Below are 10,621 nucleotides of genomic sequence, written 5' to 3' on the forward strand. Positions count from 1 at the left end.
TCGGGCGCACCAGCCAGACAGACGGACGGACATGACTAAATCGACTCAAATTGTCTAAAACGAATTTCGTCCAAACATACTTGGGGTCTAAAACCGTTATTTCGATGAGGCCTATTTTTGGTCGTATCAAAGTGTATATAGGGCGCTCAGTGCCAAAACGGCCTAACCCACATGGGCAAAAAATCAAACTAACTATAAAGATTTAATCGGAACCTTTTGAAATAAATATTATTGAACCATATTGAACCCTAATCTAAGTAGAAGTTTTACGATGTGCAAAGTATGGACCAAATCGGTTGCTGCCTTCAAGTGTTATCGTGCGCACAAATTTTCCGAACATTTTCGAACTGTTGTGGGGGAGGTACCGGAAAGGGTGGACCGATATAACCCATCTTCAAACTTAAACTAAGTTTGGAAAACATATTACGAAAGCCAAATTTTGGACCGAATCGGTTGATCCGTTCGAGAGTTATCGTGCGCTCCAGCCAGACAGACAGACGGATGGACATGGCCAAATCAACTCCAAATTGTCTGCAACACATTTCGTCCAAACATACTTGAGGTCTAAAAGCATTATTTCGATGAGGCACATTTTGCCCGTATGAATGTGTATGTACCCTCATTAGCATAAATGCTGGAAGTATAAAAACTGTACCTAATCCGGAGATACAATTGATATTTTCTAAAAATTAAGTGCGATGCTACATCTACGGTTCTTCATGGATCGCAATGAAACGAAATCAAATGATGTAGTTCGAGATGCAGTATCAAATTATTTTTTTGAAATGGAAAATACGATTTTAGGCTCATACCTGTATACGTCCGTATACCCAGGGCGTGTGTGGTGAAAAAAGTAGAACACATGTATTCGTATGAAAACTACCGAAATACGTCGAGCGTATACTTTTTGTAAGTCGACAAAATTTAACTTTGTGTGTTTTGTATTTTAAAAACAAAAGCCCAACAAAACATCCCAGCAAACCAAATGTCGGATGTCCGACAAGTCTGAACAATTTCGGAAGCAACGTCGTTCAGATTTCGCTCCGATTTCTAAAAGATTTTTCGGAGGGGAAATAGTTCAGATTTTGTACCGATTTCGCTCCGATATCGGAACGAATATCGGAAAGAAATTTCCTTTCCGAATTTTCCAAGGATTTTCTTTAGATTTCGTTACGAAATCGGACCGAAATCGATCCGATGTCGCTCCGACATTTCGTTCCGAAATTATGTCAACCACTTCATACAACTTCCGTTAAGATATCGTTACGATTTCGGATCAGGCATCAGACTTATCGTCCGAATTTTGTTCCGATTTCGTTACGATGTCGGTACGATTGGTTTGCTGGGATGGAATACAATTCATTGCAAAGGAAAATTATTTGGTTTATGAATGAAAACATTTAAGTAAGTTTCGGTCGCGGATTTTGTGTTTAAAATGTGATGTTGGACTCAACGTATTTGGGTAATACGGACGCTTAGAGAGCGTTGTTGTGGTAGGTTGGGGAATAATTTTTGTACTTCGCGCTGAGAGTTAGGTATAGCTGTTAGACATTTTCCTTGATATATATATATATATATATATATATATATATATATATATATATATATATATATATATATATATATATATATATATATATAACAAATTTGGTATTTGATAACACTGTAACAAAATTACAACTTGTGTTAAAATATCGTTAAACATACAACACAAACATTGATGCACCAATTAAAAATCAGCTGTAAAGCTGATTTAGAAAACCGTAAAAATAGGAAAGAAAGGTGGACACCCATAAGAACGTTAAAAACTTAGGTTTGGGCGTCGGGTTAGTCCTCTAAAGTTGACGACCCTCGCTTACGTTTTAAGGACCATTTTCTGCGAATCCGCACCTGGAAAGTTTGCACTCTTTATAGAGAAGGTGGAGTTTACGCGCTGGCAGAAGTACTTGAAAAGTTCAAGGCCGATATAACTACAATACAGGAAATGCGATGGATTGGGAAAAACGTCACAACAAACGTAAAGGTGACAGACACAAAGCATGAGTTTGGTTGCGGTTTTGTAGTTGTTCGGAGGTTAAAACATCTAGTCTCCAGCTTCACCCCTGTGAATGAAAACAATTTTGCTTTTATCCTACAATACGGATAAAAGCAAAATTCTTCAACATTAGCTTTATCTGCGCTCATGCTCCAACCGAAGACAAGGACGGTCAGACCAAAGATATATTCCACGAGCGCCAAGGACAAACATATGACCGTTGTCCTGCCCATGACATTAAAATTATATATATAAATTCCAAAATTGGAAAGGAGAATATCCTTGTCCCAACAGTCGGGAAATTCAGTCTCCACAGTGAAACATCTGACAATGGTATGAGGCTGATTGGCTTCGCAGCGGCAAAAACATGGTAGTTAGCAGTACCAGATTTAAGCATCTCGATATTCATAAGGGCACCTGACTGTGTCCAGATCAAAGAACAATAAACCAAATTGATCACGTTGTCATAGACGGAAGACATTCACTGAGCGTGTTGGATGTACGATCATTCCGAGGAGCAAACATAGACTCGGACCACTAACTTGTTGCAGCAAAGTTACGTACCCGTCTAAACGTTGCAAATAAAGCACGCACAGATACAACGCGGAAGTTGGACGTCGGTAAGCTGCAAAAGCAACAGATATCCACAGCATATTCCACTCAACTGGTCCAATTGCTTAATGAAAGCACTCCTCGTCCAGATAAAATATCAGCACTATGGCAAATTATTGCCCACACGATGCAAACAGCCGCAAAATCCACACTTGGATACCATAGACCTCCACCTAGGAACCCATGGTATGACCAGGAGTGTCGGGCTGCTACCGAAGAGAAAAATGCGGCATATGTATATGGCTACAATCTTTACAATCAGTAGCTAAGCGTAGCGCACGAGAGAGGTATAGGGAGAAAAGGAGAGAGGAGAAACGTCTTTTCCGCAGGAAAGAGAGAGAAATGGAAAGCGGGAGTATGAAAAAATCGACATGTACAGAAGTCAGAATGAAGTCCGTAAATTCTACCAAAGAGTGAAGCATCAAACTGATGGCTTTGGTACAGGCACATCCTCCTGTAGCTGATACAGATAGTATGTTCGGGATAAAACATTTTTCCAAACTGTAGGTATCCACTACTACCGAAGACAACGAAAATTCCACAGATCCCAGAAGATTGTATTGAATGTATACCGCCCGGCCAAGATGAGGTGAAGACAGCAATAAACCGACTGAAGAATAATAAGCCAGCAGGAGCCGATGGCCTACCAGTCGAGCTGTTCGAATCCGGAAGCGACACGCTGATAAAATGTATGCATCAGCTAGTTAGCACCATCTGTCAGGAAGAACGCGTACCCGACGATTGGAACGTGAGCATTCTATGTCCAGTCCACAAGAAGGGAGATAAGACTGTGTGCACCAATTACAGGGGCATATACTGCTCCCTATTGCTTATAAAATAGTATCTGGCATATTGTGTGAGCGACTAAAGCCTATGGTCAATGAAATAATTGGACCCTATCAGTGCGGCTTTAGACCGGGCAAATCCAACATTGACCAGATATTTACCTTGAGACAAAGACCTAAGAAATTCAGATCGAAACCTTCCATCTTTTTGTCGATTATAAAGCAGCCTTCGACAATCCTGTACGTTCAAAGGTGATCCAAGGCATGTCTGATATTACATTAACTGATACTCGGTCCTCAGTTAAAATAAGAAAGAACCTCTCCGAAGAGTTTATCACCAAAATAGCTTTCAGACAAGTAGACGGCTTTTCCAGTTCATTTTTGTGCCTAAACAAGTAATCTTACAAAAAATTGTGAAAATCAGGTAAGATTTTGATATTGCTCCAATAGTGTATTTGGCCAACTGGGGCCCTATAATGTGCCATTATATTAAAATCCAGCCGATTTTTTATTTTTTTTTGTAGTATTGCTTGTTTAGTCACAGAAATTAACTGGTAAAATTTTAAGGCTCCATGGGTTCAGAGAATTTATCTAGGGGGAACTTTAGCCTTATGTTCACAGTTTGGTATTACCCCCATTATTTGGGGTTTTATCTTTCATATAGCGGTTCATCCCGAACGAAGTTGCTGTAATTTTGTATAGTGGGTTCTCATATTGGAATATACCGCACGATATGCAGTCTTTTAAAGGGGTTTCTACTGCAGTTGCTGTAATTCGGTATTCACGGTGCGCCTTAACTAATTTTAAATGGAAGGTGCTTACACCTGGGAAGTTTTTGCAGATTCTGAAACTAGAATGCTCATAGATGAGAAATATCAAGAAACAAAAATAAATGGCCGGAGCGCTTTTTAAATAAATCGCGATTTAAGTTCACTTTTTTATGGGTTCTTTAGGTTTTTACGATTTTGCTTAAAACCGCGAGTCCTATGTAAATGGGCCTAAGAAAAATTTTGTAGCAGTGAAAATTCTCCACAAAATTGACCTGTATAATATTTTCGTAGGTCTTACCTTTTTTGAGATATAGAAGTTCAAATTGAGACAATGCAATGACTGTATCGCCTCCTTATAAAACAATGTCATTACTGCAATTTCTCAAATAAAATAAATTTTCTAATCTTGTAGAGAATTTTCTGAGCTTCAACATTTTCTTTAGTCTCATTTTGATATGACTTGCGGTTTCCAAGCAAAATCTTGAAGACTTAAGATAAAAACCTAAAAATTCGAACTGAACCTCTATATCTCAAAAATGGTAAAACTTACGAAAAAACCTAAAGGTCACTCTTGTAGAGAATTTTCACAACCATAATATTTTCTTTAGACTCATTTCGATAGACTTGCGGTTTCCAAGCAAAATCGTGAAAACCCAAAAAACCCCTAAAATTGTGAATTTTGATCGCGATTTATTTAAAAATCCCTCGGGCAATTTTTTGTGATTTCTTTTCTTTTTCTTATCTATGAACCTTGCTGTTTCAGAATCAGCGAAATCTTTCCATGTGTAAGCGGTTTTCATCAAAAGTTAGTTAAGGCGCACTGAGCATGATATTGTTTTATAAGGAGGGGATACAGTCAGTGCATTGTCTCAATTTGAACTTCTATATCTCAAAAACGGTAAAATCTACGAAAATGTCGTGAAGGTCAATCTTGTGGAGAATTTTCACAGCTACAACATTTTTTTAGGCAAATTAACATAGGACTCGCGGTTTCCAAGCAAATCCGTGAAAACCTAAAGATTCCCTAAAAATGTGAACTTAAATCTCGATTTATTTGAAAATCCCTCCGGCGATTTTTTTGTTTCTTGAGATTTCTCATCTATGAGCATTCTAGTTTCAGAATCTGCAAAAACTTCCCAGGTGTAAGCACCTTCCATTTAAATTTGGTTAAGGCACACAGTGTATTTCGTATTTTCAATAGGTAGAAAACCCACACTTATCAGTATAGGTTCATAATTTGGTATATACCTCATATGAAGATACCTCCCGATTATATCTATTTTAATGGTTGTACACACATTATCCAAATGCAATGGCTGTAGCATAGTATATGGGATTTTGAATGGGAATTAAACCTTCTTTAAAATAATGTGACATTTTTCAGTTAGCATATTCCACTTCTCTGAGGAATAAGCCTTGACATGGAGGAAGAGCTTTGTACTTGCATAAACGAAAGGAAATTAATTTTTCCACTTTACCTTCAATACAACACGTAGTGCAGGATAAATTTAAGGCTTTTCTTAATTATTACTTGTTAAGGGGTTAAGGGCACTCGCAAATTAAAAAAAAATATTGGCAAATTTTCTTTTCGAGTTGATCGGACAAAAATGGCTGAACTAAAGGCGCTGGAAGGGACCAATTTACTGTGTTTTGTATTTAACATAGAAGTTCCAAACGCGTTTTTGAATACGGATAATCCTATCTCCATATGTCCTTAAGCAAGATACTTTTTAGCGGGAAGGGTATTATAAGTTGGTTTTGGCCAAGAATTTTGTAACGCAACGAAGTAATGGTCGTGGACCCATACTCGTATATACCAACATGTATGTCTCGACTGGCGATCTGGCTATGTGTTTCCGTCCGTCCGTACGTCCATCTAAACCTTGTAATTACGCGTCACCAAATTTTGGGTGTTGGTGGGGGTCCCGGAGGGGAAGAAGTTTATTGATGTTGGTGACTGTCGGATAATATTTAGGGATAGGAATGGGTAAAAAAGTCAACGGTTTTTCCAAAGCGAATATCTCAGCTTCCATAAGGGGTATACCAAAACCAAAACCTGACAATGAAAGCAGAAAATATCATATATAGGTTGTCGTAGGTGATCAATCAACGAATATATCACAATAGTCGCTAATGAAACCCAACTTTTCATTTTCGGTTGGGACTTTCCAAAAGCAAGGCATGGCTATGAAAGTAGAATAATTCATCTTTACAATGATGCAAAGTAGGTTGGTCTAGATGGCCAAATAACGGAGATGTCGCTATAGCTTTTAATCGTGAAACAGATCACAGTTTTTATCAGATCGTCATGAAATTTTGAGGGTTAATGGGGGTCCCATAGATAAAGAAGCCTATAATGGTGATGGTCGGATAATATTCATGGATCGGAATTGGCAAAAGACTTATTAGGAGAACATTCAACGTTTTTTCATATGCAAAAATCTCCGCTTGTAGTAAGCGTATTCCAAAAGGAAATCCCCATCAATGGAAGAAGATAATTTCTTTCCTTTAGATTGTTGCAAAGTAGGTTGGCGGATATGGTCAAATAACGGAGATATCGCAAAAATCGGTAATGCATCCCATTTTTCCATTTTTGTAATCACGCTACAGGTCGCATTTTTAATAGGAATTTTGTGGTTAATAGCATTATAACAAAACATTGTTCCACAACATCCCATACGGGACAAGGGAGACTTCTCTCATATCAATGAGTGCACCCCGATTCATATTTAGCTCAATGATATGGGACCTACTGTTTATCGCCGAGTCCGAACGGCGTGTCTTTAGACACCAGTTGTGGAGAAGTTTTTCATGGCTGAAATACTCAGGCAATGTCGCCAACATTACTGAGGGGTATTTTGCCACCGTTGAAAAATGTTTGATGTTGGCTGGCCGGGGAATCGAACCCCCGACCTTCTGCGTGCAAGGCGGGCGTGCATACCATTGCACCACGGTGGCACCCGGTTAATAGCACTATGCAACACTGAAAATGCAAACAACTTCTAGTATGCATTTTTTGAAAGTACATTTTGAGACTACAAAAACCGTAGTAGGGTTTTGTCTGGTCAGATCCAGTTCGGATTTTATGGCCTCATCTAAATCGGCCTAAATCTGCAGTTTTTTGCATTTGTCGGACCTTTAACTCAGAAATCATTAGGAATTTTGCCTTACTGTCGTTGGCGATATTGTAGCCCTATACTAGTGGAACTTATCTTTTGAACGGAAATTCAGTTATAGTTTTTTTGTGGGGGTTTTCAGACTTAAACCACTATAACTTAGCCATTTGTTAACCGATCTAAAAAATAATAACTTGTTCGAAAGATATTATTCTCAACTTTAAAAGGAAGAAGGATCAATAGAAATCCTTTGTGAAAAAAAGAAGATATGCCTTTCAAATTTGAAAATGTAAGAAACCCAGATTTTCATTACTTTTACCGTTATAAAAAATAAAACGAAGTGACCCAAACGAAATAAAGGCATTGTCGCTCTCCATGGATCCCAACGCGATATAATTTTGCATTAGAACACTTGAATATTTTTCGGTTCAAATTTTGTAGCACAATGTCATTTATCGGCATTTTCCGAAAAGTTTGCACATTCTTAAGGCCAAAACTGCCTGAAGAAGCATTCCAATGCTTTTACAATGTATTAGAGAGTTTTCAATTACTGTCTTGGCTACAATGTTTGTCTTTGTGTTGGATCGAAAATGTCAATGGTTTGGCTGTTATATGCCAAAATATCCAAAAACGTCAATAAAAAACTTAAAGTCAAAATCGGGAGGCTCGATTTTCACGGTAGATTTATGGTCCAATGGTCTTTTTTGCTCAGTTCAATCCCAGAAATAAGAAACGCGAAGGGCCCATGAAGGTTTTCAAATCGCCCCGGCCTAGTATATACCCTCGTTAGCATAAATGCTGAGAGTAAAAATATCGTGTTTTGGAGGAAAAGGCCACACACTATTCAATCGCACCAGCAGTTTGGAAGTAAATGTATGGGCCGCATAAAAACTTGTTTGATTGTTATTCATAAAGATCGCGTTTTTTAAATATGGCTAAATAATGTACCCCGCCCCCTTCGAAATTTAACTAAATTTGTAGCCTATTTCCAGCGAGGGCCATCCCTGTACATTCCATGAATTCAGGAAAATCGGTTTAGTAGATTTATAGATGTAAAATATTTGTATTAAAAAGTGGGCATGGCCTAGTCTTTGGTACCCAAATAAGTAGGTATGTTCGGAGACACAACCACAATTGTCTCGCAAACTATTTTCCAAACCGATACATTCACAGTTATTGTAAATATAGCATTTTTAAAGAAAAAGGGTATAGGGGAAGTCCCCTGACCATACCGAAATTCAACATTCCATGACAATTTCAGGAAATTCAGTTTAGTAGTTTTTGTAGAAAAGATTTCTCTAAGAAAGATTAAAATTGAAAATTGAAAAAGTGCATAAAAAGCCAGGTGGGTTATGACCAACATTTCAATAAAAAATAATTATCCAAATCGGTCCAGCCGTTCTCAATTGATGCCATTAACAACGAACAACATTTATGTAGGTGAAAACTTTAGTATGTTTACGAGTGAAAAGCTTATGCACAGGGGTAGTTGTGTAGGGTATCACTTAGTCTGCTACGTCCAGACCATAACCTTTGCTCACTTGTTTAAAAACATTTGTATGGTTTATGGCGAAAATACTATCAACTTCGTTTAAATGTATAATTTGTAATTCCTTTTCGCTTAAGGACAGTTTTATTAGGTTCTTCACATGGTGTAAGAATGAAGGTGATACAATAATACCAACTGATGTCTTCATTTGCTGTCAAAACATATTTTTAATCAAAAATAAATAACAAATATTTCGCTTCTATAAAAAATATTTGTGTACAACATCTTTGTTTAAGCTTCGCGAATAATATTTTAACGTTTTCTTCTAACTTTTGTGGATATTTCGCGCAAAAAAAAAAAATTGACAGCAAATGAAGACTACAACCTAACGTCAACTATTGGATCACCTTGTTAAATTCGCCTTGGTTCTTCATAATCTCACGAAAATATGTGCTGATCGGTTTATTCGTAAACCAAATATAACAGTGTTTCGTAGATGGGCATTTGTCTGAAAACTATGCAATATTATTCACAAAAAAAAAAAAAAAAAAAAAAAAAAATCCAAAAGTAGGTGTGACCTTTCAGATAAAATTAGAATCTTCTAAAAAATTTTGTAGATTTCGTGTAAAAATGGTTTTTTGGCGCTCAAAATTAATATATTTTAAACTCCTTAAGAGCCCCACAATTAACATAAATTCTGGAATAAGCTTTTCAGTTACAAATGTTTTGAGCAGGACTTATTTACCGTTTGATCTGTAGTGTGATTCTCTAGCACGTTTTTTTAATTACGGAAAAATTGGCAAAATTAAAATGCTTTTAATTTCAGTAATTAACGATATTTGTCGGTAAGTTTGGGACTAATAAAGAGTAGTCGTACAGTTCTACCGATAGCAAGAGTGTTGTAAACTTTTATTTGTCATTATTAATTTTGCGTTTTAATTTTAACGATTTTTGTCGGTACTCAAAAATCGCACTACTGCTTTTATTATATATAGTTTATATTTCTGTAAATCTTAGTCTAAGATATTAGATATTCTACGACAGTATAAAAGGTATATTGTAGATCCCAAGCATATTCCACCCCCTTCGCAAACAATTCTTCCTTAAAGATGTATAAATATGGCCCATTTATTTCCTCAGGAAGACAAGTGATTTCTCAAATGACTACTGATTTGTCAGCGTATGATTGATAAAATAATTTGAAAATAAATCATACGTCCCCCTATGAAATAGAAAGTTCGTGGTTAATAAAACACATGTCTTTGTAATTTTCACATTAATTTTTGTTGTTGTTTTCTTTATTATTAATATTTATAATTAAATTTAATAAAATTAATTGATTTATTTAGTGTTTTTTTTGAATGCTTAAATTACTGTTATATATTTTTTTAATTTATCAATTGATTTGAATACTTGCAGTAATTTTTATTTATGTAGCTATATATATTTATAATAAACCAGGGTGTTTATTTCAATGAAGTTGTATTGTTTTATATTTTTTTTTAATGTAATAGAGAGGAAATAAGTGATGATTGGTATTACTAATAATAATAAAATGCTATTTTAATTAATACTTATTAACTACTTAATGTAATAATTGCGATGCATTAAAAATATATGTATGCATATATTGTGTAACTGTATGTATACTACAGATGTGTGTTGGTAGGATTAGCGTTTTTTTATGTCAATGTGTGTTTTTGACAAAGAAATTACACACATTTGTTTTTTTTTTTAATTTTTTCTCTTTAAATGAAATATTTATAATTAAAATTTAATAAAACAATTTTTAAGAAACAGAAAACAATCTGAAA

Source organism: Musca autumnalis, unplaced genomic scaffold (assembly GCF_047663935.1).
Source record: "Musca autumnalis isolate F117 unplaced genomic scaffold, ASM4766393v1 scaffold_5, whole genome shotgun sequence".
NCBI lineage: Eukaryota > Metazoa > Arthropoda > Insecta > Diptera > Muscidae > Musca > Musca autumnalis.